A 21774-nucleotide genomic window follows, 5' to 3' on the forward strand; every position below is an offset into this window, starting at 1 on the left:
TGTCTGTTATTTAAAGAAAGACTTTATAACATGACTGACAGGAATTTACGATCTTGACAAAAATATCATCTCCAAAAAAATATCAAGCCGACGAGGATGGGATTTGAACTCATGCGTGCAGAGCACAATGGATTAGCAGTCCATCGCCTTAACCACTCGGCCACCTCGTCCTCCATGTTGACAATACACCCAGCAATCCGACACCACTTGTGGCATTTAAAAGTCAATAATTTAAACCTCTGTGGATTGTATTGTCTAAACTATCAGCAGCCCATATAAGTTTAACAAATACCTAGAGAATGTTCTAGACTTTATTTACTTAATAATAAATGATTTTGTAAAATTAAAACACTTTCAGATCCAATTGTAAGACTGAGTATTATGTTCATGATCTTGAAGTAGAATTCCTGATTTGACTGGTATATTCTTGAAATTTTTGTGTTGTCTTCAAATGGCATCTTGTTCATAATCTTGACTTTACTGGTTTATATCTTGATATTTTTGTTTAAGCTTCAATCGGCATCTTTTTCTGATCTTGAAATAGATTTCTTAATTTAAAGTATTTTTTTACAGTGATGTGTAAGCTTCAAGTGTTGGCTTCAAGCATTCTTCGCAAAAGTAGCATGTCCAGACAACGTAAATTAAACCGACGAGGATGGGATTTGAACCCATGCGTGCTGAGCATAATGGATTAGCAGTCCATAACCTTAACCATCTCGGCCAGCTCGTCTTTCTGCTATCTCCCAATCCCGGCTTTCTGACACCACTTTTCCTACTTTAAAGTCAACTATTTCTAGCATTTGGACTGTGTTCTCATCACTATCAAAGGCTTGGTGGCAAGTCACATCTGGCCAATAGCACGACTGCTACTGTAAAAGCAATGCTAGAGTTACACTAAAAGTGTGCTGTGCATGTCTGTTATTTAAAGAAAGACTTTATAACATGACTGACAGGAATTTACGATCTTGACAAAAATATCATCTCCAAAAAAATATCAAGCCGACGAGGATGGGATTTGAACCCATGCGTGCAGAGCACAATGGATTAGCAGTCCATCGCCTTAACCACTCGGCCACCTCGTCCTCCATGTTGACAATACACCCAGCAATCCGACACCACTTGTGGCATTTAAAAGTCAATAATTTAAACCTCTGTGGATTGTATTGTCTAAACTATCAGCAGCCCATATAAGTTTAACAAATACCTAGAGAATGTTCTAGACTTTATTTACTTAATAATAAATGATTTTGTAAAATGAAAACACTTTCAGATCCAATTGTAAGACTGAGTATTATGTTCATGATCTTGAAGTAGAATTCCTGATTTGACTGGTATATTCTTGAAATTTTTGTGTTGTCTTCAAATGGCATCTTGTTCATAATCTTGACTTTACTGGTTTATATCTTGATATTTTTGTTTAAGCTTCAATCGGCATCTTTTTCTGATCTTGAAATAGATTTCTTAATTTAAAGTATTTTTTTACAGTGATGTGTAAGCTTCAAGTGTTGGCTTCAAGCATTCTTCGCAAAAGTAGCATGTCCAGACAACGTAAATTAAACCGACGAGGATGGGATTTGAACCCATGCGTGCTGAGCACAATGGATTAGCAGTCCATAACCTTAACCTCTCGGCCAGCTCGTCTTTCTGCTATCTCCCAATCCCGGCTTTCTGACACCACTTTTCCTACTTTAAAGTCAACTATTTCTAGCGTTTGGACTGTGTTCTCATCACTATCAAAGGCTTGATGGCAAGTCACATCTGGCCAATAGCACGACTGCTACTGTAAAAGCAATGCTAGAGTTACACTAAAAGTGTGCTGTGCATGTCTGTTATTTAAAGAAAGACTTTATAACATGATTGACAGGAATTTAAGATCTTGACAAAAATATCAGCTCCAAAAAGATATCAAGCCGACGAGGATGGGATTTGAACCCATGCGTGCAGAGCACAATGGATTAGCAGTCCATCGCCTTAACCACTCGGCCACCTCGTCTTCCATGTTGACAATGCACCCAGCAATCCGACACCACTTGTGGAATTTAAAAGTCAATAATTTAAACCTCTGTGGATTGTATTGTCTAAACTATCAGCAGCCCATATAAGTTTAACAAATACCTAGAGAATGTTCTAGACTTTATTTACTTAATAATAAAAGATTTTGTAAAATGAAAACCCTTTCAGATCCAATTGTAAGACAGAGTATTTTGTTCATGATCTTGAAGTAGTATTCCTGATTTGACTGGTATATTCTTGAAATTTTTGTGTTGTCTTCAAATGGCATCTTGTTCATAATCTTGACTTTACTGGTTTATATCTTGATATTTTTGTTTTAGCTTCAATCAGCATCTTTTTCTGATCTTAAAATAGATTTCTTAATTTAAAGTATTTTTTTACAGTGATGTGTAAGCTTCAAGTGTTGGCTTCAAGCATTCTTCGCAAAAGTAGCATGTCCAGACAACGTAAATTAAACCGACGAGGATGGGATTTGAACCCATGCGTGCAGAGCACAATGGATTAGCAGTCCATCGCCTTAACCACTCGGCCACCTCGTCCTCCATGTTGACAATGCACCCAGCAATCCGACCCCACTTGTGGCATTTAAAAGTCAATAATTTAAACCTCTGTGGATTGTATTGTCTTACCTATCAGCAGCCCATATAAGTTTAACAAATACCTAGAGAATGTTCTAGACTTTATTTACTTAATAATAAAAGATTTTGTAAAATGAAAACCCTTTCAGATCCAATTGTAAGACAGAGTATTTTGTTCATGATCTTGAAGTAGAATTCCTGATTTGACTGGTATATTCTTGAAATTTTTGTGTTGTCTTCAAATGGCATCTTGTTCATAATCTTGACTTTACTGGTTTATATCTTGATATTTTTGTTTAAGCTTCAATCAGCATCTTTTTCTGATCTTAAAATAGATTTCTTAATTTAAAGTATTTTTTTACAGTGATGTGTAAGCTTCAAGCATTCTTCGCAAAAGTAGCATGTCCAGACAACGTAGATTAAACCGACGAGGATGGGATTTGAACCCATGCGTGCTGAGCATAATGGATTAGCAGTCCATAACCTTAACCATCTCGGCCAGCTCGTCTTTCTGCTATCTCCCAATCCCGGCTTTCTGACACCACTTTTCCTACTTTAAAGTCAACTATTTCTAGCATTTGGACTGTGTTCTCATCACTATCAAAGGCTTGATGGCAAGTCACATCTGGCCAATAGCACGACTGCTACTGTAAAAGCAATGCTAGAGTTACACTAAAAGTGTGCTGTGCATGTCTGTTATTTAAAGAAAGACTTTATAACATGATTGACAGGAATTTAAGATCTTGACAAAAATATCAGCTCCAAAAAGATATCAAGCCGACGAGGATGGGATTTGAACCCATGCGTGCAGAGCACAATGGATTAGCAGTCCATCGCCTTAACCACTCGGCCACCTCGTCCTCCATGTTGACAATGCACCCAGCAATCCGACACCACTTGTGGCATTTAAAAGTCAATAATTTAAACCTCTGTGGATTGTATTGTCTAAACTATCAGCAGTCCATATAAGTTTAAAAAATACCTAGAGAATGTTCTAGACTTTATTTACTTAATAATAAATGATTTTGTAAAATGAAAACCCTTTCAGATCCAATTGTAAGAATGAGTATTATGTTCATGATCTTGAAGTAGAATTCCTGATTTGACTGGTATATTCTTGAAATGTTTGTGTTGTCTTCAAATGGCATCTTGTTCATAATCTTGACTTTACTGGTTTATATCTTGATATTTTTGTTTAAGCTTCAATCGGCATCTTTTTCTGATCTTGAAATAGATTTCTTAATTTAAAGTATTTTTTTACAGTGATGTGTAAGCTTCAAGTGTTGGCTTCAAGCATTCTTCGCAAAAGTAGCATGCCCAGACAACGTATATTAAACCGACGAGGATGGGATTTGAACCCATGCATGCAGAGCACAATGGATTAGCAGTCCATCGCCTTAACCACTCGGCCACCTCGTCCTCCATGTTGACAATGCACCCAGCAATCCGACACCACTTGTGGCATTTAAAAGTCAATAATTTAAACATCTGTGGATTGTATTGTCTTAACTATCAGCAGCCCATATAAGTTTAACAAATACCTAGAGAATGTTCTAGACTTTATTTACTTAATAATAAATGATTTTGTAAAATGAAAACCCTTTCAGATCCAATTGTAAGACAGAGTATTTTGTTCATGATCTTGAAGTAGAATTCCTGATTTGACTGGTATATTCTTGAAATTTTTGTGTTGTCTTCAAATGGCATCTTGTTCATAATCTTGACTTTACTGGTTTATATCTTGATATTTTTGTTTAAGCTTCAATCAGCATCTTTTTCTGATCTTAAAATAGATTTCTTAATTTAAAGTATTTTTTTACAGTGATGTGTAAGCTTCAAGTGTTGGCTTCAAGCATTCTTCGCAAAAGTAGCATGTCCAGACAACGTAAATTAAACCGACGAGGATGAGATTTGAACCCATGCGTGCTGAGCATAATGGATTAGCAGTCCATAACCTTAACCATCTCGGCCAGCTCGTCTTTATGCTATCTCCCAATCCCGGCTTTCTGACACCACTTTTCCTACTTTAAAGTCAACTATTTCTAGCATTTGGACTGTGTTCTCATCACTATCAAAGGCTTGATGGCAAGTCACATCTGGCCAATAGCACGACTGCTACTGTAAATGCAATGCTAGAGTTACACTAAAAGTGTGCTGTGCATGTCTGTTATTTAAAGAAAGACTTTATAACATGATTGACAAGAATTTAAGATCTTGACAAAAATATCAGCTCCAAAAAGATATCGAACCGACGAGGATGGGATTTGAACCCATGCGTGCAGAGCACAATGGATTAGCAGTCCATCGCCTTAACCACTCGGCCACCTCGTCCTCCATGTTGACAATGCCCCCAGCAATCCGACACCACTTGTGGCATTTAAAAGTCAATAATTTAAACCTCTGTGGATTGTATTGTCTAAACTATCAGCAGCCCATATAAGTTTAACAAATACCTAGAGAATGTTCTAGACTTTATTTACTTAATAATAAATGATTTTGTAAAATGAAAACCCTTTCAGATCCAATTGTAAGACAGAGTATTTTGTTCATGATCTTGAAGTAGAATTCCTGATTTGACTGGTATATTCTTGAAATTTTTGTGTTGTCTTCAAATGGCATCTTGTTCATAATCTTGACTTTACTGGTTTATATCTTATTATTTTTGTTTAAGCTTCAATCGTTATCTTTTTCTGATCTTGAAAAAGATTTCTTAATTTATAGTATTTTTTTACAGTGATGTGTAAGCTTCAAGTGTTGGCTTCAAGCATTCTGCGCAAAAGTAGCATGTTCAGGAATTAGAATTCCTGATTTGACTGGTATATTCTTGAAATTTTTGTGTTGTCTTCAAATGGCATCTTGTTCATAATCTTGACTTTACTGGTTTATATCTTGATATTTTTGTTTAAGCTTCAATCGGCATCTTTTTCTGATCTTGAAATAGATTTCTTAATTTAAAGTATTTTTTTACAGTGATGTGTAAGCTTCAAGTGTTGGCTTCAAGCATTCTTCGCAAAAGTAGCATGTCCAGACAACGTAAATTAAACCGACGAGGATGGGATTTGAACCCATGCGTGCTGAGCATAATGGATTAGCAGTCCATAACCTTAACCATCTCGGCCAGCTCGTCTTTCTGCTATCTCCCAATCCCGGCTTTCAGACACCACTTTTCCTACTTTAAAGTCAACTATTTCTAGCATTTGAACTGTGTTCTCATCACTATCAAAGGCTTGATGGCAAGTCACATCTGGCCAATAGCACGACTGCTACTGTAAAAGCAATGCTAGAGTTACACTAAAAGTGTGCTGTGCATGTCTGTTATTTAAAGAAAGACTTTATAACATGACTGACAGGAATTTACGATCTTGACAAAAATATCATCTCCAAAAAAATATCAAGCCGACGAGGATGGGATTTGAACTCATGCGTGCAGAGCACAATGGATTAGCAGTCCATCGCCTTAACCACTCGGCCACCTCGTCCTCCATGTTGACAATACACCCAGCAATCCGACACCACTTGTGGCATTTAAAAGTCAATAATTTAAACCTCTGTGGATTGTATTGTCTAAACTATCAGCAGCCCATATAAGTTTAACAAATACCTAGAGAATGTTCTAGACTTTATTTACTTAATAATAAATGATTTTGTAAAATTAAAACACTTTCAGATCCAATTGTAAGACTGAGTATTATGTTCATGATCTTGAAGTAGAATTCCTGATTTGACTGGTATATTCTTGAAATTTTTGTGTTGTCTTCAAATGGCATCTTGTTCATAATCTTGACTTTACTGGTTTATATCTTGATATTTTTGTTTAAGCTTCAATCGGCATCTTTTTCTGATCTTGAAATAGATTTCTTAATTTAAAGTATTTTTTTACAGTGATGTGTAAGCTTCAAGTGTTGGCTTCAAGCATTCTTCGCAAAAGTAGCATGTCCAGACAACGTAAATTAAACCGACGAGGATGGGATTTGAACCCATGCGTGCTGAGCATAATGGATTAGCAGTCCATAACCTTAACCATCTCGGCCAGCTCGTCTTTCTGCTATCTCCCAATCCCGGCTTTCTGACACCACTTTTCCTACTTTAAAGTCAACTATTTCTAGCATTTGGACTGTGTTCTCATCACTATCAAAGGCTTGGTGGCAAGTCACATCTGGCCAATAGCACGACTGCTACTGTAAAAGCAATGCTAGAGTTACACTAAAAGTGTGCTGTGCATGTCTGTTATTTAAAGAAAGACTTTATAACATGACTGACAGGAATTTACGATCTTGACAAAAATATCATCTCCAAAAAAATATCAAGCCGACGAGGATGGGATTTGAACCCATGCGTGCAGAGCACAATGGATTAGCAGTCCATCGCCTTAACCACTCGGCCACCTCGTCCTCCATGTTGACAATACACCCAGCAATCCGACACCACTTGTGGCATTTAAAAGTCAATAATTTAAACCTCTGTGGATTGTATTGTCTAAACTATCAGCAGCCCATATAAGTTTAACAAATACCTAGAGAATGTTCTAGACTTTATTTACTTAATAATAAATGATTTTGTAAAATGAAAACACTTTCAGATCCAATTGTAAGACTGAGTATTATGTTCATGATCTTGAAGTAGAATTCCTGATTTGACTGGTATATTCTTGAAATTTTTGTGTTGTCTTCAAATGGCATCTTGTTCATAATCTTGACTTTACTGGTTTATATCTTGATATTTTTGTTTAAGCTTCAATCGGCATCTTTTTCTGATCTTGAAATAGATTTCTTAATTTAAAGTATTTTTTTACAGTGATGTGTAAGCTTCAAGTGTTGGCTTCAAGCATTCTTCGCAAAAGTAGCATGTCCAGACAACGTAAATTAAACCGACGAGGATGGGATTTGAACCCATGCGTGCTGAGCACAATGGATTAGCAGTCCATAACCTTAACCTCTCGGCCAGCTCGTCTTTCTGCTATCTCCCAATCCCGGCTTTCTGACACCACTTTTCCTACTTTAAAGTCAACTATTTCTAGCGTTTGGACTGTGTTCTCATCACTATCAAAGGCTTGATGGCAAGTCACATCTGGCCAATAGCACGACTGCTACTGTAAAAGCAATGCTAGAGTTACACTAAAAGTGTGCTGTGCATGTCTGTTATTTAAAGAAAGACTTTATAACATGATTGACAGGAATTTAAGATCTTGACAAAAATATCAGCTCCAAAAAGATATCAAGCCGACGAGGATGGGATTTGAACCCATGCGTGCAGAGCACAATGGATTAGCAGTCCATCGCCTTAACCACTCGGCCACCTCGTCTTCCATGTTGACAATGCACCCAGCAATCCGACACCACTTGTGGAATTTAAAAGTCAATAATTTAAACCTCTGTGGATTGTATTGTCTAAACTATCAGCAGCCCATATAAGTTTAACAAATACCTAGAGAATGTTCTAGACTTTATTTACTTAATAATAAAAGATTTTGTAAAATGAAAACCCTTTCAGATCCAATTGTAAGACAGAGTATTTTGTTCATGATCTTGAAGTAGTATTCCTGATTTGACTGGTATATTCTTGAAATTTTTGTGTTGTCTTCAAATGGCATCTTGTTCATAATCTTGACTTTACTGGTTTATATCTTGATATTTTTGTTTTAGCTTCAATCAGCATCTTTTTCTGATCTTAAAATAGATTTCTTAATTTAAAGTATTTTTTTACAGTGATGTGTAAGCTTCAAGTGTTGGCTTCAAGCATTCTTCGCAAAAGTAGCATGTCCAGACAACGTAAATTAAACCGACGAGGATGGGATTTGAACCCATGCGTGCAGAGCACAATGGATTAGCAGTCCATCGCCTTAACCACTCGGCCACCTCGTCCTCCATGTTGACAATGCACCCAGCAATCCGACCCCACTTGTGGCATTTAAAAGTCAATAATTTAAACCTCTGTGGATTGTATTGTCTTACCTATCAGCAGCCCATATAAGTTTAACAAATACCTAGAGAATGTTCTAGACTTTATTTACTTAATAATAAAAGATTTTGTAAAATGAAAACCCTTTCAGATCCAATTGTAAGACAGAGTATTTTGTTCATGATCTTGAAGTAGAATTCCTGATTTGACTGGTATATTCTTGAAATTTTTGTGTTGTCTTCAAATGGCATCTTGTTCATAATCTTGACTTTACTGGTTTATATCTTGATATTTTTGTTTAAGCTTCAATCAGCATCTTTTTCTGATCTTAAAATAGATTTCTTAATTTAAAGTATTTTTTTACAGTGATGTGTAAGCTTCAAGCATTCTTCGCAAAAGTAGCATGTCCAGACAACGTAGATTAAACCGACGAGGATGGGATTTGAACCCATGCGTGCTGAGCATAATGGATTAGCAGTCCATAACCTTAACCATCTCGGCCAGCTCGTCTTTCTGCTATCTCCCAATCCCGGCTTTCTGACACCACTTTTCCTACTTTAAAGTCAACTATTTCTAGCATTTGGACTGTGTTCTCATCACTATCAAAGGCTTGATGGCAAGTCACATCTGGCCAATAGCACGACTGCTACTGTAAAAGCAATGCTAGAGTTACACTAAAAGTGTGCTGTGCATGTCTGTTATTTAAAGAAAGACTTTATAACATGATTGACAGGAATTTAAGATCTTGACAAAAATATCAGCTCCAAAAAGATATCAAGCCGACGAGGATGGGATTTGAACCCATGCGTGCAGAGCACAATGGATTAGCAGTCCATCGCCTTAACCACTCGGCCACCTCGTCCTCCATGTTGACAATGCACCCAGCAATCCGACACCACTTGTGGCATTTAAAAGTCAATAATTTAAACCTCTGTGGATTGTATTGTCTAAACTATCAGCAGTCCATATAAGTTTAAAAAATACCTAGAGAATGTTCTAGACTTTATTTACTTAATAATAAATGATTTTGTAAAATGAAAACCCTTTCAGATCCAATTGTAAGAATGAGTATTATGTTCATGATCTTGAAGTAGAATTCCTGATTTGACTGGTATATTCTTGAAATGTTTGTGTTGTCTTCAAATGGCATCTTGTTCATAATCTTGACTTTACTGGTTTATATCTTGATATTTTTGTTTAAGCTTCAATCGGCATCTTTTTCTGATCTTGAAATAGATTTCTTAATTTAAAGTATTTTTTTACAGTGATGTGTAAGCTTCAAGTGTTGGCTTCAAGCATTCTTCGCAAAAGTAGCATGCCCAGACAACGTATATTAAACCGACGAGGATGGGATTTGAACCCATGCATGCAGAGCACAATGGATTAGCAGTCCATCGCCTTAACCACTCGGCCACCTCGTCCTCCATGTTGACAATGCACCCAGCAATCCGACACCACTTGTGGCATTTAAAAGTCAATAATTTAAACATCTGTGGATTGTATTGTCTTAACTATCAGCAGCCCATATAAGTTTAACAAATACCTAGAGAATGTTCTAGACTTTATTTACTTAATAATAAAAGATTTTGTAAAATGAAAACCCTTTCAGATCCAATTGTAAGACAGAGTATTTTGTTCATGATCTTGAAGTAGAATTCCTGATTTGACTGGTATATTCCTGAAATTTTTGTGTTGTCTTCAAATGGCATCTTGTTCATAATCTTGACTTTACTGGTTTATATCTTGATATTTTTGTTTAAGCTTCAATCAGCATCTTTTTCTGATCTTAAAATAGATTTCTTAATTTAAAGTATTTTTTTACAGTGATGTGTAAGCTTCAAGTGTTGGCTTCAAGCATTCTTCGCAAAAGTAGCATGTCCAGACAACGTAAATTAAACCGCCGAGGATGGGATTTGAACCCATGCGTGCTGAGCATAATGGATTAGCAGTCCATAACCTTAACCATCTCGGCCAGCTCGTCTTTCTGCTATCTCCCAATCCCGGCTTTCTGACACCACTTTTCCTACTTTAAAGTCAACTATTTCTAGCATTTGGACTGTGTTCTCATCACTATCAAAGGCTTGATGGCAAGTCAAATCTGGCCAATAGCACGACTGCTACTGTAAAAGCAATGCTAGAGTTACACTAAAAGTGTGCTGTGCATGTCTGTTATTTAAAGAAAGACTTTATAACATGATTGACAAGAATTTAAGATCTTGACAAAAATATCAGCTCCAAAAAGATATCAAGCTGACGAGGATGGGATTTGAACCCATGCGTGCAGAGCACAATGGATTAGCAGTCCATCGCCTTAACCACTCGGCCAACTCGTCCTCCATGTTGACAATGCACCCAGCAATCCGACACCACTTGTGGCATTTAAAAGTCAATAATTTAAACCTCTGTGGATTGTATTGTCTTAACTATCAGCAGCCCATATAAGTTTAACAAATACCTAGAGAATGTTCTAGACTTTATTTACTTAATAATAAAAGATTTTGTAAAATGAAAACACTTTCAGATCCAATTGTAAGAATGAGTATTATGTTCATGATCTTGAAGTAGAATTCCTGATTTGACTGGTATATTCTTGAAATGTTTGTGTTGTCTTCAAATGGCATCTTGTTCATAATCTTGACTTTACTGGTTTATATCTTGATATTTTTGTTTAAGCTTCAATCGGCATCTTTTTCTGATCTTGAAATAGATTTCTTAATTTAAAGTATTTTTTTACAGTGATGTGTAAGCTTCAAGTGTTGGCTTCAAGCATTCTTCGCAAAAGTAGCATGCCCAGACAACGTATATTAAACCGACGAGGATGGGATTTGAACCCATGCATGCAGAGCACAATGGATTAGCAGTCCATCGCCTTAACCACTCGGCCACCTCGTCCTCCATGTTGACAATGCACCCAGCAATCCGACACCACTTGTGGCATTTAAAAGTCAATAATTTAAACATCTGTGGATTGTATTGTCTTAACTATCAGCAGCCCATATAAGTTTAACAAATACCTAGAGAATGTTCTAGACTTTATTTACTTAATAATAAAAGATTTTGTAAAATGAAAACCCTTTCAGATCCAATTGTAAGACAGAGTATTTTGTTCATGATCTTGAAGTAGAATTCCTGATTTGACTGGTATATTCCTGAAATTTTTGTGTTGTCTTCAAATGGCATCTTGTTCATAATCTTGACTTTACTGGTTTATATCTTGATATTTTTGTTTAAGCTTCAATCAGCATCTTTTTCTGATCTTAAAATAGATTTCTTAATTTAAAGTATTTTTTTACAGTGATGTGTAAGCTTCAAGTGTTGGCTTCAAGCATTCTTCGCAAAAGTAGCATGTCCAGACAACGTAAATTAAACCGCCGAGGATGGGATTTGAACCCATGCGTGCTGAGCATAATGGATTAGCAGTCCATAACCTTAACCATCTCGGCCAGCTCGTCTTTCTGCTATCTCCCAATCCCGGCTTTCTGACACCACTTTTCCTACTTTAAAGTCAACTATTTCTAGCATTTGGACTGTGTTCTCATCACTATCAAAGGCTTGATGGCAAGTCAAATCTGGCCAATAGCACGACTGCTACTGTAAAAGCAATGCTAGAGTTACACTAAAAGTGTGCTGTGCATGTCTGTTATTTAAAGAAAGACTTTATAACATGATTGACAAGAATTTAAGATCTTGACAAAAATATCAGCTCCAAAAAGATATCAAGCTGACGAGGATGGGATTTGAACCCATGCGTGCAGAGCACAATGGATTAGCAGTCCATCGCCTTAACCACTCGGCCAACTCGTCCTCCATGTTGACAATGCACCCAGCAATCCGACACCACTTGTGGCATTTAAAAGTCAATAATTTAAACCTCTGTGGATTGTATTGTCTTAACTATCAGCAGCCCATATAAGTTTAACAAATACCTAGAGAATGTTCTAGACTTTATTTACTTAATAATAAAAGATTTTGTAAAATGAAAACACTTTCAGATCCAATTGTAAGAATGAGTATTATGTTCATGATCTTGAAGTAGAATTCCTGATTTGACTGGTATATTCTTGAAATGTTTGTGTTGTCTTCAAATGGCATCTTGTTCATAATCTTGACTTTACTGGTTTATATCTTGATATTTTTGTTTAAGCTTCAATCGGCATCTTTTTCTGATCTTGAAATAGATTTCTTAATTTAAAGTATTTTTTTACAGTGATGTGTAAGCTTCAAGTGTTGGCTTCAAGCATTCTTCGCAAAAGTAGCATGCCCAGACAACGTATATTAAACCGACGAGGATGGGATTTGAACCCATGCATGCAGAGCACAATGGATTAGCAGTCCATCGCCTTAACCACTCGGCCACCTCGTCCTCCATGTTGACAATGCACCCAGCAATCCGACACCACTTGTGGCATTTAAAAGTCAATAATTTAAACATCTGTGGATTGTATTGTCTTAACTATCAGCAGCCCATATAAGTTTAACAAATACCTAGAGAATGTTCTAGACTTTATTTACTTAATAATAAAAGATTTTGTAAAATGAAAACCCTTTCAGATCCAATTGTAAGACAGAGTATTTTGTTCATGATCTTGAAGTAGAATTCCTGATTTGACTGGTATATTCCTGAAATTTTTGTGTTGTCTTCAAATGGCATCTTGTTCATAATCTTGACTTTACTGGTTTATATCTTGATATTTTTGTTTAAGCTTCAATCAGCATCTTTTTCTGATCTTAAAATAGATTTCTTAATTTAAAGTATTTTTTTACAGTGATGTGTAAGCTTCAAGTGTTGGCTTCAAGCATTCTTCGCAAAAGTAGCATGTCCAGACAACGTAAATTAAACCGCCGAGGATGGGATTTGAACCCATGCGTGCTGAGCATAATGGATTAGCAGTCCATAACCTTAACCATCTCGGCCAGCTCGTCTTTCTGCTATCTCCCAATCCCGGCTTTCTGACACCACTTTTCCTACTTTAAAGTCAACTATTTCTAGCATTTGGACTGTGTTCTCATCACTATCAAAGGCTTGATGGCAAGTCAAATCTGGCCAATAGCACGACTGCTACTGTAAAAGCAATGCTAGAGTTACACTAAAAGTGTGCTGTGCATGTCTGTTATTTAAAGAAAGACTTTATAACATGATTGACAAGAATTTAAGATCTTGACAAAAATATCAGCTCCAAAAAGATATCAAGCTGACGAGGATGGGATTTGAACCCATGCGTGCAGAGCACAATGGATTAGCAGTCCATCGCCTTAACCACTCGGCCACCTCGTCCTCCATGTTGACAATGCACCCAGCAATCCGACACCACTTGTGGCATTTAAAAGTCAATAATTTAAACCTCTGTGGATTGTATTGTCTTAACTATCAGCAGCCCATATAAGTTTAACAAATACCTAGAGAATGTTCTAGACTTTATTTACTTAATAATAAAAGATTTTGTAAAATGAAAACACTTTTAGATCCAATTGTAAGACTGAGTATTATGTTCATGATCTTGAAGTAGAATTCCTGATTTGACTGGTATATTCTTGAAATGTTTGTGTTGTCTTCAAATGGCATCTTGTTCATAATCTTGACTTTACTGGTTTATATCTTGATATTTTTGTTTAAGCTTCAATCGGCATCTTTTTCTGATCTTGAAATTGATTTCTTAATTTAAAGTATTTTTTTACAGTGATGTGTAAGCTTCAAGTGTTGGATTCAAGCATTCTTCGCAAAAGTAGCATGTCCAGACAACGTAAATTAAACCGACGAGGATGGGATTTGAACCCATGCGTGCTGAGCATAATGGATTAGCAGTCCATAACCTTAACCATCTCGACCAGCTCGTCTATCTGCTATTTCCCAATCCCGGCTTTCTGACACCACTTTTCCTACTTTAAAGTCAACTATTTCTAGCATTTGGACTGTGTTCTCATCACTATCAAAGGCTTGATGGCAAGTCAAATCTGGCCAATAGCACGACTGCTACTGTAAAAGCAATGCTAGAGTTACACTAAAAGTGTGCTGTGCATGTCTGTTATTTAAAGAAAGACTTTATAACATGATTGACAGGAATTTAAGATCTTGACAAAAATATCAGCTCCAAAAAGATATCAAGCCGACGAGGATGGGATTTGAACCCATGCGTGCAGAGCACAATGGATTAGCAGTCCATCGCCTTAAACACTCGGCCACCTCGTCCTCCATGTTGACAATGCACCCAGCAATCCGACACCACTTGTGGCATTTAAAAGTCAATAATTTAAACCTCTGTGGATTGTATTGTCTAAACTATCAGCAGCCCATATAAGTTTAACAAATACCTAGAGAATGTTCTAGACTTTATTTACTTAATAATAAATGATTTTGTAAAATGAAAACACTTTCAGATCCAATTGTAAGACAGAGTATTTTGTTCATGATCTTGAAGTAGAATTCCTGATTTGACTGGTATATTCTTGAAATTTTTGTGTTGTCTTCAAATGGCATCTTGTTCATAATCTTGACTTTACTGGTTTATATCTTGATATTTTTGTTTAAGCTTCAATCGGCATCTTTTTCTGATCTTGAAATAGATTTCTTAATTTAAAGTATTTTTTTACAGTGATGTGTAAGCTTCAAGTGTTGGCTTCAAGCATTCTTCGCAAAAGTAGCATGCCCAGACAACGTATATTAAACCGACGAGGATGGGATTTGAACCCATGCATGCAGAGCACAATGGATTAGCAGTCCATCGCCTTAACCACTCGGCCACCTCGTCCTCCATGTTGACAATGCACCCAGCAATCCGACACCACTTGTGGCATTTAAAAGTCAATAATTTAAACATCTGTGGATTGTATTGTCTTAACTATCAGCAGCCCATATAAGTTTAACAAATACCTAGAGAATGTTCTAGACTTTATTTACTTAATAATAAAAGATTTTGTAAAATGAAAACCCTTTCAGATCCAATTGTAAGACAGAGTATTTTGTTCATGATCTTGAAGTAGAATTCCTGATTTGACTGGTATATTCCTGAAATTTTTGTGTTGTCTTCAAATGGCATCTTGTTCATAATCTTGACTTTACTGGTTTATATCTTGATATTTTTGTTTAAGCTTCAATCAGCATCTTTTTCTGATCTTAAAATAGATTTCTTAATTTAAAGTATTTTTTTACAGTGATGTGTAAGCTTCAAGTGTTGGCTTCAAGCATTCTTCGCAAAAGTAGCATGTCCAGACAACGTAAATTAAACCGCCGAGGATGGGATTTGAACCCATGCGTGCTGAGCATAATGGATTAGCAGTCCATAACCTTAACCATCTCGGCCAGCTCGTCTTTCTGCTATCTCCCAATCCCGGCTTTCTGACACCACTTTTCCTACTTTAAAGTCAACTATTTCTAGCATTTGGACTGTGTTCTCATCACTATCAAAGGCTTGATGGCAAGTCAAATCTGGCCAATAGCACGACTGCTACTGTAAAAGCAATGCTAGAGTTACACTAAAAGTGTGCTGTGCATGTCTGTTATTTAAAGAAAGACTTTATAACATGATTGACAAGAATTTAAGATCTTGACAAAAATATCAGCTCCAAAAAGATATCAAGCTGACGAGGATGGGATTTGAACCCATGCGTGCAGAGCACAATGGATTAGCAGTCCATCGCCTTAACCACTCGGCCAACTCGTCCTCCATGTTGACAATGCACCCAGCAATCCGACACCACTTGTGGCATTTAAAAGTCAATAATTTAAACCTCTGTGGATTGTATTGTCTTAACTATCAGCAGCCCATATAAGTTTAACAAATACCTAGAGAATGTTCTAGACTTTATTTACTTAATAATAAAAGATTTTGTAAAATGAAAACACTTTCAGATCCAATTGTAAGAATGAGTATTATGTTCATGATCTTGAAGTAGAATTCCTGATTTGACTGGTATATTCTTGAAATGTTTGTGTTGTCTTCAAATGGCATCTTGTTCATAATCTTGACTTTACTGGTTTATATCTTGATATTTTTGTTTAAGCTTCAATCGGCATCTTTTTCTGATCTTGAAATAGATTTCTTAATTTAAAGTATTTTTTTACAGTGATGTGTAAGCTTCAAGTGTTGGCTTCAAGCATTCTTCGCAAAAGTAGCATGCCCAGACAACGTATATTAAACCGACGAGGATGGGATTTGAACCCATGCATGCAGAGCACAATGGATTAGCAGTCCATCGCCTTAACCACTCGGCCACCTCGTCCTCCATGTTGACAATGCACCCAGCAATCCGACACCACTTGTGGCATTTAAAAGTCAATAATTTAAACATCTGTGGATTGTATTGTCTTAACTATCAGCAGCCCATATAAGTTTAACAAATACCTAGAGAATGTTCTAGACTTTATTTACTTAATAATAAAAGATTTTGTAAAATGAAAACCCTTTCAGATCCAATTGTAAGACAGAGTATTTTGTTCATGATCTTGAAGTAGAATTCCTGATTTGACTGGTATATTCCTGAAATTTTTGTGTTGTCTTCAAATGGCATCTTGTTCATAATCTTGACTTTACTGGTTTATATCTTGATATTTTTGTTTAAGCTTCAATCAGCATCTTTTTCTGATCTTAAAATAGATTTCTTAATTTAAAGTATTTTTTTACAGTGATGTGTAAGCTTCAAGTGTTGGCTTCAAGCATTCTTCGCAAAAGTAGCATGTCCAGACAACGTAAATTAAACCGCCGAGGATGGGATTTGAACCCATGCGTGCTGAGCATAATGGATTAGCAGTCCATAACCTTAACCATCTCGGCCAGCTCGTCTTTCTGCTATCTCCCAATCCCGGCTTTCTGACACCACTTTTCCTACTTTAAAGTCAACTATTTCTAGCATTTGGACTGTGTTCTCATCACTATCAAAGGCTTGATGGCAAGTCAAATCTGGCCAATAGCACGACTGCTACTGTAAAAGCAATGCTAGAGTTACACTAAAAGTGTGCTGTGCATGTCTGTTATTTAAAGAAAGACTTTATAACATGATTGACAAGAATTTAAGATCTTGACAAAAATATCAGCTCCAAAAAGATATCAAGCTGACGAGGATGGGATTTGAACCCATGCGTGCAGAGCACAATGGATTAGCAGTCCATCGCCTTAACCACTCGGCCAACTCGTCCTCCATGTTGACAATGCACCCAGCAATCCGACACCACTTGTGGCATTTAAAAGTCAATAATTTAAACCTCTGTGGATTGTATTGTCTTAACTATCAGCAGCCCATATAAGTTTAACAAATACCTAGAGAATGTTCTAGACTTTATTTACTTAATAATAAAAGATTTTGTAAAATGAAAACACTTTCAGATCCAATTGTAAGAATGAGTATTATGTTCATGATCTTGAAGTAGAATTCCTGATTTGACTGGTATATTCTTGAAATGTTTGTGTTGTCTTCAAATGGCATCTTGTTCATAATCTTGACTTTACTGGTTTATATCTTGATATTTTTGTTTAAGCTTCAATCGGCATCTTTTTCTGATCTTGAAATAGATTTCTTAATTTAAAGTATTTTTTTACAGTGATGTGTAAGCTTCAAGTGTTGGCTTCAAGCATTCTTCGCAAAAGTAGCATGCCCAGACAACGTATATTAAACCGACGAGGATGGGATTTGAACCCATGCATGCAGAGCACAATGGATTAGCAGTCCATCGCCTTAACCACTCGGCCACCTCGTCCTCCATGTTGACAATGCACCCAGCAATCCGACACCACTTGTGGCATTTAAAAGTCAATAATTTAAACATCTGTGGATTGTATTGTCTTAACTATCAGCAGCCCATATAAGTTTAACAAATACCTAGAGAATGTTCTAGACTTTATTTACTTAATAATAAAAGATTTTGTAAAATGAAAACCCTTTCAGATCCAATTGTAAGACAGAGTATTTTGTTCATGATCTTGAAGTAGAATTCCTGATTTGACTGGTATATTCCTGAAATTTTTGTGTTGTCTTCAAATGGCATCTTGTTCATAATCTTGACTTTACTGGTTTATATCTTGATATTTTTGTTTAAGCTTCAATCAGCATCTTTTTCTGATCTTAAAATAGATTTCTTAATTTAAAGTATTTTTTTACAGTGATGTGTAAGCTTCAAGTGTTGGCTTCAAGCATTCTTCGCAAAAGTAGCATGTCCAGACAACGTAAATTAAACCGCCGAGGATGGGATTTGAACCCATGCGTGCTGAGCATAATGGATTAGCAGTCCATAACCTTAACCATCTCGGCCAGCTCGTCTTTCTGCTATCTCCCAATCCCGGCTTTCTGACACCACTTTTCCTACTTTAAAGTCAACTATTTCTAGCATTTGGACTGTGTTCTCATCACTATCAAAGGCTTGATGGCAAGTCAAATCTGGCCAATAGCACGACTGCTACTGTAAAAGCAATGCTAGAGTTACACTAAAAGTGTGCTGTGCATGTCTGTTATTTAAAGAAAGACTTTATAACATGATTGACAAGAATTTAAGATCTTGACAAAAATATCAGCTCCAAAAAGATATCAAGCTGACAATGCACCCAGCAATCCGACACCACTTGTGGCATTTAAAAGTCAATAATTTAAACATCTGTGGATTGTATTGTCTTAACTATCAGCAGCCCATATAAGTTTAACAAATACCTAGAGAATGTTCTAGACTTTATTTACTTAATAATAAAAGATTTTGTAAAATGAAAACCCTTTCAGATCCAATTGTAAGACAGAGTATTTTGTTCATGATCTTGAAGTAGAATTCCTGATTTGACTGGTATATTCCTGAAATTTTTGTGTTGTCTTCAAATGGCATCTTGTTCATAATCTTGACTTTACTGGTTTATATCTTGATATTTTTGTTTAAGCTTCAATCAGCATCTTTTTCTGATCTTAAAATAGATTTCTTAATTTAAAGTATTTTTTTACAGTGATGTGTAAGCTTCAAGTGTTGGCTTCAAGCATTCTTCGCAAAAGTAGCATGTCCAGACAACGTAAATTAAACCGCCGAGGATGGGATTTGAACCCATGCGTGCTGAGCATAATGGATTAGCAGTCCATAACCTTAACCATCTCGGCCAGCTCGTCTTTCTGCTATCTCCCAATCCCGGCTTTCTGACACCACTTTTCCTACTTTAAAGTCAACTATTTCTAGCATTTGGACTGTGTTCTCATCACTATCAAAGGCTTGATGGCAAGTCAAATCTGGCCAATAGCACGACTGCTACTGTAAAAGCAATGCTAGAGTTACACTAAAAGTGTGCTGTGCATGTCTGTTATTTAAAGAAAGACTTTATAACATGATTGACAAGAATTTAAGATCTTGACAAAAATATCAGCTCCAAAAAGATATCAAGCTGACGAGGATGGGATTTGAACCCATGCGTGCAGAGCACAATGGATTAGCAGTCCATCGCCTTAACCACTCGGCCACCTCGTCCTCCATGTTGACAATGCACCCAGCAATCCGACACCACTTGTGGCATTTAAAAGTCAATAATTTAAACCTCTGTGGATTGTATTGTCTTAACTATCAGCAGCCCATATAAGTTTAACAAATACCTAGAGAATGTTCTAGACTTTATTTACTTAATAATAAAAGATTTTGTAAAATGAAAACACTTTCAGATCCAATTGTAAGACTGAGTATTATGTTCATGATCTTGAAGTAGAATTCCTGATTTGACTGGTATATTCTTGAAATGTTTGTGTTGTCTTCAAATGGCATCTTGTTCATAATCTTGACTTTACTGGTTTATATCTTGATATTTTTGTTTAAGCTTCAATCGGCATCTTTTTCTGATCTTGAAATTGATTTCTTAATTTAAAGTATTTTTTTACAGTGATGTGTAAGCTTCAAGTGTTGGATTCAAGCATTCTTCGCAAAAGTAGCATGTCCAGACAACGTAAATTAAACCGACGAGGATGGGATTTGAACCCATGCGTGCTGAGCATAATGGATTAGCAGTCCATAACCTTAACCATCTCGACCAGCTCGTCTATCTGCTATTTCCCAATCCCGGCTTTCTGACACCACTTTTCCTACTTTAAAGTCAACTATTTCTAGCATTTGGACTGTGTTCTCATCACTATCAAAGGCTTGATGGCAAGTCAAATCTGGCCAATAGCACGACTGCTACTGTAAAAGCAATGCTAGAGTTACACTAAAAGTGTGCTGTGCATGTCTGTTATTTAAAGAAAGACTTTATAACATGATTGACAGGAATTTAAGATCTTGACAAAAATATCAGCTCCAAAAAGATATCAAGCCGACGAGGATGGGATTTGAACCCATGCGTGCAGAGCACAATGGATTAGCAGTCCATCGCCTTAAACACTCGGCCACCTCGTCCTCCATGTTGACAATGCACCCAGCAATCCGACACCACTTGTGGCATTTAAAAGTCAATAATTTAAACCTCTGTGGATTGTATTGTCTAAACTATCAGCAGCCCATATAAGTTTAACAAATACCTAGAGAATGTTCTAGACTTTATTTACTTAATAATAAATGATATTGTAAAATGAAAACACTTTCAGATCCAATTGTAAGACAGAGTATTTTGTTCATGATCTTGAAGTAGAATTCCTGATTTGACTGGTATATTCTTGAAATTTTTGTGTTGTCTTCAAATGGCATCTTGTTCATAATCTTGACTTTACTGGTTTATATCTTGTTATTTTTGTTTAAGCTTCAATCGTTATCTTTTTCTGATCTTGAAAAAGATTTCTTAATTTATAGTATTTTTTTACAGTGATGTGTAAGCTTCAAGTGTTGGCTTCAAGCATTCTTCGCAAAAGTAGCATGTCCAGGAAGTAGAATTCCTGATTTGACTGGTATATTCTTGAAATTTTTGTGTTGTCTTCAAATGTCATCTTGTTCATAATCTTGACTTTACTGGTTTATATCTTGATATTTTTGTTTAAGCTTCAATCGGCATCTTTTTCTGATCTTGAAATAGATTTCTTAATTTAAAGTATTTTTTTACAGTGATGTGTAAGCTTCAAGTGTTGGCTTCAAGCATTCTTCGCAAAAGTAGCATGTCCAGACAACGTTAATTAAAACGACGAGGATGGCATTTGAACCCATGCGTGCAGAGCACAATGGATTAGCAGTCCATCGCCTAACCACTCGGCCACCTCGTCCTCCATGTTGACAATGCACCCAGCAATCCGACACCACTTTTGGCATTTAAAAGTCAATAATTTAAACCTCTGTGGATTGTATTGTCTTAACTATCAGCAGCCCATATAAGTTTAACAAATACCTAGAGAATGTTCTAGACTTTATTTACTTAATAAT

General features: G+C 36.4%; 29 non-coding genes across 29 annotated transcripts; all 29 read right to left on the reverse strand.

Moving 5' to 3' along the window:
* Positions 1 to 88: 88 nt before the first annotated feature.
* TRNAS-GCU (transfer RNA serine (anticodon GCU)) lies at positions 89 to 170 on the reverse strand. The gene has a single exon. It is a non-coding gene; the product is annotated as a tRNA-Ser (tRNA).
* Positions 171 to 1000: 830 nt separating this feature from the next.
* TRNAS-GCU (transfer RNA serine (anticodon GCU)) lies at positions 1001 to 1082 on the reverse strand. Its single transcript has one exon. It is a non-coding gene; the product is annotated as a tRNA-Ser (tRNA).
* Positions 1083 to 1559: 477 nt separating this feature from the next.
* Positions 1560 to 1641, reverse strand: TRNAS-GCU (transfer RNA serine (anticodon GCU)). Its single transcript has one exon. It is a non-coding gene; the product is annotated as a tRNA-Ser (tRNA).
* Positions 1642 to 1911: 270 nt separating this feature from the next.
* On the reverse strand, positions 1912 to 1993 carry TRNAS-GCU (transfer RNA serine (anticodon GCU)). Its single transcript has one exon. It is a non-coding gene; the product is annotated as a tRNA-Ser (tRNA).
* Positions 1994 to 2470: 477 nt separating this feature from the next.
* TRNAS-GCU (transfer RNA serine (anticodon GCU)) lies at positions 2471 to 2552 on the reverse strand. Its single transcript has one exon. It is a non-coding gene; the product is annotated as a tRNA-Ser (tRNA).
* An 817-nt stretch (positions 2553 to 3369) lies between these two features.
* On the reverse strand, positions 3370 to 3451 carry TRNAS-GCU (transfer RNA serine (anticodon GCU)). The gene has a single exon. It is a non-coding gene; the product is annotated as a tRNA-Ser (tRNA).
* Positions 3452 to 3928: 477 nt separating this feature from the next.
* Positions 3929 to 4010, reverse strand: TRNAS-GCU (transfer RNA serine (anticodon GCU)). The gene has a single exon. It is a non-coding gene; the product is annotated as a tRNA-Ser (tRNA).
* An 830-nt stretch (positions 4011 to 4840) lies between these two features.
* TRNAS-GCU (transfer RNA serine (anticodon GCU)) lies at positions 4841 to 4922 on the reverse strand. The gene has a single exon. It is a non-coding gene; the product is annotated as a tRNA-Ser (tRNA).
* A 1066-nt stretch (positions 4923 to 5988) lies between these two features.
* TRNAS-GCU (transfer RNA serine (anticodon GCU)) lies at positions 5989 to 6070 on the reverse strand. The gene has a single exon. It is a non-coding gene; the product is annotated as a tRNA-Ser (tRNA).
* Positions 6071 to 6900: 830 nt separating this feature from the next.
* TRNAS-GCU (transfer RNA serine (anticodon GCU)) lies at positions 6901 to 6982 on the reverse strand. The gene has a single exon. It is a non-coding gene; the product is annotated as a tRNA-Ser (tRNA).
* A 477-nt stretch (positions 6983 to 7459) lies between these two features.
* TRNAS-GCU (transfer RNA serine (anticodon GCU)) lies at positions 7460 to 7541 on the reverse strand. Its single transcript has one exon. It is a non-coding gene; the product is annotated as a tRNA-Ser (tRNA).
* Positions 7542 to 7811: 270 nt separating this feature from the next.
* On the reverse strand, positions 7812 to 7893 carry TRNAS-GCU (transfer RNA serine (anticodon GCU)). Its single transcript has one exon. It is a non-coding gene; the product is annotated as a tRNA-Ser (tRNA).
* Positions 7894 to 8370: 477 nt separating this feature from the next.
* On the reverse strand, positions 8371 to 8452 carry TRNAS-GCU (transfer RNA serine (anticodon GCU)). The gene has a single exon. It is a non-coding gene; the product is annotated as a tRNA-Ser (tRNA).
* An 817-nt stretch (positions 8453 to 9269) lies between these two features.
* TRNAS-GCU (transfer RNA serine (anticodon GCU)) lies at positions 9270 to 9351 on the reverse strand. The gene has a single exon. It is a non-coding gene; the product is annotated as a tRNA-Ser (tRNA).
* A 477-nt stretch (positions 9352 to 9828) lies between these two features.
* Positions 9829 to 9910, reverse strand: TRNAS-GCU (transfer RNA serine (anticodon GCU)). Its single transcript has one exon. It is a non-coding gene; the product is annotated as a tRNA-Ser (tRNA).
* An 830-nt stretch (positions 9911 to 10740) lies between these two features.
* On the reverse strand, positions 10741 to 10822 carry TRNAS-GCU (transfer RNA serine (anticodon GCU)). Its single transcript has one exon. It is a non-coding gene; the product is annotated as a tRNA-Ser (tRNA).
* A 477-nt stretch (positions 10823 to 11299) lies between these two features.
* On the reverse strand, positions 11300 to 11381 carry TRNAS-GCU (transfer RNA serine (anticodon GCU)). The gene has a single exon. It is a non-coding gene; the product is annotated as a tRNA-Ser (tRNA).
* An 830-nt stretch (positions 11382 to 12211) lies between these two features.
* Positions 12212 to 12293, reverse strand: TRNAS-GCU (transfer RNA serine (anticodon GCU)). The gene has a single exon. It is a non-coding gene; the product is annotated as a tRNA-Ser (tRNA).
* Positions 12294 to 12770: 477 nt separating this feature from the next.
* TRNAS-GCU (transfer RNA serine (anticodon GCU)) lies at positions 12771 to 12852 on the reverse strand. Its single transcript has one exon. It is a non-coding gene; the product is annotated as a tRNA-Ser (tRNA).
* Positions 12853 to 13682: 830 nt separating this feature from the next.
* TRNAS-GCU (transfer RNA serine (anticodon GCU)) lies at positions 13683 to 13764 on the reverse strand. The gene has a single exon. It is a non-coding gene; the product is annotated as a tRNA-Ser (tRNA).
* An 830-nt stretch (positions 13765 to 14594) lies between these two features.
* TRNAS-GCU (transfer RNA serine (anticodon GCU)) lies at positions 14595 to 14676 on the reverse strand. Its single transcript has one exon. It is a non-coding gene; the product is annotated as a tRNA-Ser (tRNA).
* Positions 14677 to 15153: 477 nt separating this feature from the next.
* On the reverse strand, positions 15154 to 15235 carry TRNAS-GCU (transfer RNA serine (anticodon GCU)). The gene has a single exon. It is a non-coding gene; the product is annotated as a tRNA-Ser (tRNA).
* An 830-nt stretch (positions 15236 to 16065) lies between these two features.
* Positions 16066 to 16147, reverse strand: TRNAS-GCU (transfer RNA serine (anticodon GCU)). Its single transcript has one exon. It is a non-coding gene; the product is annotated as a tRNA-Ser (tRNA).
* A 477-nt stretch (positions 16148 to 16624) lies between these two features.
* On the reverse strand, positions 16625 to 16706 carry TRNAS-GCU (transfer RNA serine (anticodon GCU)). The gene has a single exon. It is a non-coding gene; the product is annotated as a tRNA-Ser (tRNA).
* Positions 16707 to 17536: 830 nt separating this feature from the next.
* Positions 17537 to 17618, reverse strand: TRNAS-GCU (transfer RNA serine (anticodon GCU)). Its single transcript has one exon. It is a non-coding gene; the product is annotated as a tRNA-Ser (tRNA).
* A 477-nt stretch (positions 17619 to 18095) lies between these two features.
* Positions 18096 to 18177, reverse strand: TRNAS-GCU (transfer RNA serine (anticodon GCU)). The gene has a single exon. It is a non-coding gene; the product is annotated as a tRNA-Ser (tRNA).
* A 1652-nt stretch (positions 18178 to 19829) lies between these two features.
* On the reverse strand, positions 19830 to 19911 carry TRNAS-GCU (transfer RNA serine (anticodon GCU)). The gene has a single exon. It is a non-coding gene; the product is annotated as a tRNA-Ser (tRNA).
* Positions 19912 to 20741: 830 nt separating this feature from the next.
* Positions 20742 to 20823, reverse strand: TRNAS-GCU (transfer RNA serine (anticodon GCU)). The gene has a single exon. It is a non-coding gene; the product is annotated as a tRNA-Ser (tRNA).
* A 713-nt stretch (positions 20824 to 21536) lies between these two features.
* On the reverse strand, positions 21537 to 21617 carry TRNAS-GCU (transfer RNA serine (anticodon GCU)). Its single transcript has one exon. It is a non-coding gene; the product is annotated as a tRNA-Ser (tRNA).
* Between the last annotated feature and the right edge of the window lie 157 nt (positions 21618 to 21774).

This window comes from Crinia signifera, chromosome 11 (assembly GCF_055691185.1).
Source record: "Crinia signifera chromosome 11, ASM5569118v1, whole genome shotgun sequence".
Taxonomy (NCBI): Eukaryota; Metazoa; Chordata; class Amphibia; order Anura; family Myobatrachidae; genus Crinia; species Crinia signifera.